Source organism: Staurois parvus, unplaced genomic scaffold, assembly GCF_062004578.1.
Source record: "Staurois parvus isolate SC_StPar_1 unplaced genomic scaffold, SC_StPar_1.0 ptg000076l, whole genome shotgun sequence".
In the NCBI taxonomy this organism is placed as follows: Eukaryota; Metazoa; Chordata; class Amphibia; order Anura; family Ranidae; genus Staurois; species Staurois parvus.
In genome coordinates, this window is record NW_028317872.1 from 18,214 (window position 1) to 24,304 (window position 6,091).

A 6,091-nucleotide genomic window follows, 5' to 3' on the forward strand; every position below is an offset into this window, starting at 1 on the left:
CATGGACAATTTTTATTCAAGCGTTCCACTATTTAGACATTTGTACAATCTTGGAATTGGCACATCTGGCACCATGCGACCTAATCGCTGGGGCTTCCCCCAACAGCTTGTAAATACCCATCTTAGAAAGGCGGAAAAAGCCTGCTTGAGAAATTAGGAATTGCTCGCAGTGAAGTGGAAGGACAAATGGGATGTTTTTGTCCTTCCATTCATGCAGACCCGACCATCCAAAATTCCACGGCAGCTGGTGCTGTTGAGAAGCCCCTCTGTGTCCACGACTATAACCTTAACATGGGAGGGGTGGACTTCAACGACCAGATGATGAAGCCGTACTTAGTTTCCCAAAAAGCCAGACGCTGGTACAAAAAAGTGTCTGTTTATTTATTTCAATTGACTTTTGTGCTTTACAAAGAAACTGGACAAAGTGAATCCTTCCTAAAATTCCAGGAAGAGGTCATCATGGCCGTTTTGTATCCAGAAGGTGCTGTGGCCCAAACCCCCAACACAGATGCAGTTAGCCGGCTGCATGAGGCATTTTTCCGATGCCATTCCTGGTACCGCAACCTAAAGGACACCCCAAAAAAGATGTTGTATCTGTAGCAGACATGAAATTAAGCATGACAACTGCTTTTGTTGTCCCTCCTGTCCTGACCAACCTGGTCCCTACCTCAAGGAGGCATCGCTACCACACACTAGTGGAGTATTGGTATAGGGTACAGCACGGCACAATTAAGGGCACATATTTACACAAGGTCTCAAAAGATGTTAGGTAGCCAGGAAACTGGCTATCACATTTAGAGAGACCCTACAATCTGTTTTGAAAAGTTTAAAATAAAAAAAAAAAAGTACAAATACCCCCCAAAATTTAAAATTTTAAGAAAAACAGTTATAGTTGTTTTTGTTGTCGTTGTGGTTACTGTTCTACTGTTACAATTTTACTGTTTTATCGCTACTGTTTTATTGACTGTTTTCTTTGCAGGAATGCCATTCAGCTGCAGCACGGACCTGTTTATTCTGACAGCAACAGGAACTTGCTCTCAGAATATAGTACATAAGTCAGTGTGGGTAGCGCTGTTGGATGAGATTTTTCATCCGCAGTTAATAAAGAGCATATTGTATATGTCAAAGCATGGCGGCCTGGGGTGGCCAGTAGGTGGATGGCCCCTATGCTTCGGCATATATATTTTATAATACTTTTGGCACATTTCATGTATGCCCACCATTGGAAGTGGGTGGAAGCAGGGAGGTATATTCTAATGGTGGGCATATCACACACTTTTTCTGGCAGAGATATTTCAATAAAAAAGTTGTTTTGTTGAGTTACTGTTTTATTATTAACCCTTGCTGTTTTCTTTGCAAGAATGTCATTCAGCTGCAGCATTAACTTGTTTATTCTGACAGCAACAGGGTCTTGCTCTCAGAATATACATACGTACGTGTGTGCAATGCTGTTGGATGAGATTTTTTATCTGCAGTTAAAAAAAAGAGCATATATGCTGAAGCATGGGGGCCTGGGGTGGCCAGTGGGTGGATGGTGGGCATACCAAACACTTTTTTTGGCAGAGATTTCTTCTCTTTTTTTCATTCAGCCCACAGGCTACTTAAAAAAAGAATATAACATATGCACCCAACAAAGACCAGCAACATACAGATACATCACTGGACTTTTAGTGGTTATACCAGGATGATGCTTGCAGCTGCAGGCATCATCCTGGTATTATTTTGTTCAGTCAGCAATCAGCTTTCATGTAAAAGCAATCCTAATGGCTAATTAGTTGCAGGATTACTTTTACAAGCAGCGGGATTAGATGTCCCCCTCCCCCACTGCCTTCTCGGGCAGTCCCGTGCTATCGGGGGAACCTGAGAATGTAGTCAGTGTTCCTGCCAGCTGACCGTAGAGCTGATTGGAGACCGGAATGGTGTCAATCATCTCTATAGTCTAAGAAATCGGAAGCTACGAGCATTTCATCACTTCAGTTTTTCAGGATACAAACAGCTCAATTTGTAAATTGGGAAAGCATCTGATCACATCGATCTTAGCGAGATTAGATCATGTAAGGGCAGAGGAGATATCTAGAGTCTGCTAGACCCCAGGTTTAAAAAAAAAGAATATATAACAATGCAAATTGAAGTTATAGGGGATATTTGCATTCCCTGTGATAGCATTAAAAGTGATTTTTTAAAAAATTAAAGGGACGGTGTAATAGTTAAAAATATCAAAATAACTTTAAAAAAAGCACCCTCAGCCCCCCCCCCCCCCCTGTAAACAGCAGTTGCACCATGCATGTGAGGTTTCGCCGCAAACGTCAGATATAGAGCAGTAATTCTAGCACTAGACTTCCTCTGTAAAGCTTGTAAAGGTTTTTAAATCGTTGCCCATGGATATTAAAAATGTATACAGTTTGTCACCACTGCACGGGGCATGTGCAGTTTTAAAGCATGTCATGTTTGGTATTTATTTACTCGGCATACCATCATCTTTTATATTGTACCAAATAATTGGCCAATATATTGTGTTTTTGTGCTTAAAAGTAAAAAAAGTGTATGTTTTGCAAACAATTTATGTTTGAAAAATTGCTGTATAATGTGACATAAAAAATTGTAGCACCCACCATTTTATTCACTAGGGTGTCTGCTATAAAAAGATATATAATGTTTGGGAGTTCAGAGTAATTTCATAGCAAAAAATACAGATTTTGTATGTGAACAAAAAGTGTCATAAAAGGCTTGGTCTTCACGTGGTTAGAAGAGTGAGTGATGTGTGGCATACATGTCTAATGCTGGGCATAAAATGCCCTCTCCCCCCAAAATGACCCCTTTTTGGAATGTAGACACTCCAAAATATAATTTTTTTGTCATTTTCCAAAAACTTGTGGTAAAAAAATAAATTCTTCTACTGATTCAACATGCTTCTCAGCAAATAGTTTGGGGTGTCTACTTTCCAAAAATGGGTCATTTTGGGGGGTGTTTTATGCCCAGCATTAGACGTTTATGCCACACATCACTCACTCTTCTAACCACTTGAAGGTCAAGCTTTTTCTGACACTTTTTGGTCACATGAAACAAATCAGTATTTTTTGCTAGGAAATTAATTTAAACTCCCAAACATTATATGTTTTTTTAAAGCAGACACCCTAGTGAATAAAATGGTGGGTACTACAATTTTTTATGGCACATAGTACTCGCGCAGCGATTTTTCAAATGCAAATTTAAAAAAAATACACTTTTTTTTACTTTTAATGAATAAAAACACAATATATTGCCCAATTATTTGGTAAACTACAAAAGATAATGGTATGCTGAGTAAACAGATACCAAACATGACATGCTTTAAAACTGCGCATGCCCCGTGCAATGGCAAGAAACTGCATATATTTTTAATATCCATAGGCAACACTTTAAAAGCCTTTAAAAGCTACCATTTTAGATTTACAGAGGAGGTCTAGTGTTAGAATTACTGCCCTTGATCTGACATTCACGGCAATACCTCACATGCATGGTACAACCGCTGTTTACATACCTGCACAGGGTAAAGGCATTTTTTTAGTTATTTTGATTTTTTAAATTATTTTTACACTGTACCTTTAATTTTTTTTTTTTGATCACTTTTAATGCTATCACAGGGAATGCAAATATCCCCTATAACTTCAATGGCCATTGTCATATATTCTTTTTTGAGAAATATGGGGTCTATCAGACTCTGGATATCTCCTCTGCCCTTACATTATCTAAGCAAACCAAGATCGGTATGATCAGATGCTTTCCCAATTTACAAATGGCGCTGTTTATATCCTGCGAAACTGAAGTAATAAAATGCTTGTAGCTTCTGAATTCTTAGACTATAGAGATGATTGGCAACACTCTGGTCTCCAATCAGCTCTATGGTCAGCTGGCAGAAACACTGGCTGCATTCTCAGGTTCCCCCGATGGCACGGGACTGCCCGAGAATGCCGTGGAAGGCAGCGGGATGGGGGGCATCATCTCCCGCTGCTTGTAAAAGCACTCCTTCAGCTAATTAGCTACTAGGATTGCTTTTACATAAAAGCTGATCGCTGGCTGAAAAAAATTATACCAGGTTGATGCCTGCAGCTGTAGGCATCATCCTGGTATAACCATTCAAAGTCCAGTAATGTACCAGTACATTGCTGATCCTTGTTGGTTATATATGCTATGTTCTTTTTTTTTTTATGCAGACTGTGGACTGAATGAAAAAAAGAGAAGAAATCTCTGCCAGAAAAAGTGTGTGGTATGCCCACCATTAGAATATACCACCCTGCATCCACATGGTGGGCACACATTAGGTCACATTAGGTCACACTTTGCCACATGCGCCAGTTCCAAGATTGTACAAATGTTTAAATAGTATAGCACGCTTGAATAAAAATTGTCCACGTGTAAGTGGTACCCCATACGGAAAAAGGATTGAAAATTGGCCGATTTCTGCATCGTTAGTGGGTTAATAGGTTGGCCATTTTTCGGGGTTTTGGCACATTTTTTTTATCGGTGAAGTTGGAAAAAAATCAGCCAATTTTCCCGGCAATGATGGGCAAATCTGCCGATCGTTTTACCAATAAAAAAATCTGTGTATGAGCCGTGACCTGCAAGATGAAGAAAAAGAAGAAAAAAAGAGGAAGAAGAAGAAGGAGAAAAAGAAGAAGAAAAAGAATTAAAAGAAGAAGAAGAAAAAGAAGAATTCCAGTCCGCTATTATATTTGACATGTAAAAGTATTGTGGTTGCAACAATGTATCTATTTGTATCCGAATAAAAACATTGGTATCCAAAATGGATACAAATGGATACATTGTTGCAACTGCAATACTTTTTCATGTCAAATATAATAGCAGAGCTCTCTGCAAGGGACAGAAGTAATTAAATGCTGGCCGTAGACGGGACGAAAATCGTCTGATTTTTTTTACCGTTGGTGGTAACGGCCTATTGAACAATCGATTTTTAGGTTTTTTTTCAAAAATGGCCGGTGTCGACCCGTCTATGGCCTGCATAACGCTGCATTTTTGGGGACGCTATACTACTATGAACGCTGGTATAGTGCTGATCTGATCAAAGATATTGATACATTCAGACACTATACTAGCAATGGAGGTTTATTGTGCATGAGCGTGTTCCTGGCAATCAAGGGGTTAAATGTGATGACTGGTGTACTGACGGGCAATCTGACGCTATCTGGGAGGGGCGTGAAAACCATGGGAGCACGAATAACGTATATATATATATATATATATATATATATATATATATATGTGTGATTTGTGCACCCATGCCGCCCTGTAGCAGTATTCCTGCTATAGGGTGGTCAGGAAGCGGTTACAGAAGCGGTTTGTGTTACGTCGCTGCGTTACTTTAACTGACAATTGCGCGGTCATGCAACACTGCACCCAAATTAAATTTACGTCTTTTCCCACAAATTGAGCTTTCTTTCAGTGGTATTTGATTGCCTGTGCGTTTATTATTTTGTGCGCTATAAAAAAAGGCTGACAATTTTGAGAAAAAAACAATATTTTGGACTTTTTGCTATAAAACATGTCCAGTAAAAAAATGTAAAAATCAAATTTTCTAAATTTCAGCCAAAATGTATTCTGCGACATGTCTTTGGTAAAAAAAATCCCGATACGTGTAAATTAATTGGTTTACATGAAAGTTATAGCGTTTACAAATGGCTGTATAGATACTGGATTTTTACTTTTTTTTTATACTAATAATGGTGGCAATCAGCGACTTATGGCGGGACTGCAGCGGACATTCTGACACTGGGGGGAAACTGACTTGGGGTCACTGACATCCCCAGTGACACCAATACAGTGATCAGTGCAAAAAAAAAAAACACTGACACTGTACTAATGGCACTAGGGAGGAAGGGGTTAACTTTTTTTAGGTAATGAAAGGGGGCGGGGGTGTGTGCTTCACAGGACGCTGATCCGGAGAGATAAACTCCTCTCAGGATCAGAGTGTGCTTGGAACTGACAGAGAGCAGACTTGCAGTGTAAACACTGCAGCCATGCTCCTTGTTAATGATTGCCGGTAATCGCCCGGTGATTGACACCCGCTGCCACGATCGGCGGGACAGGTAGATCG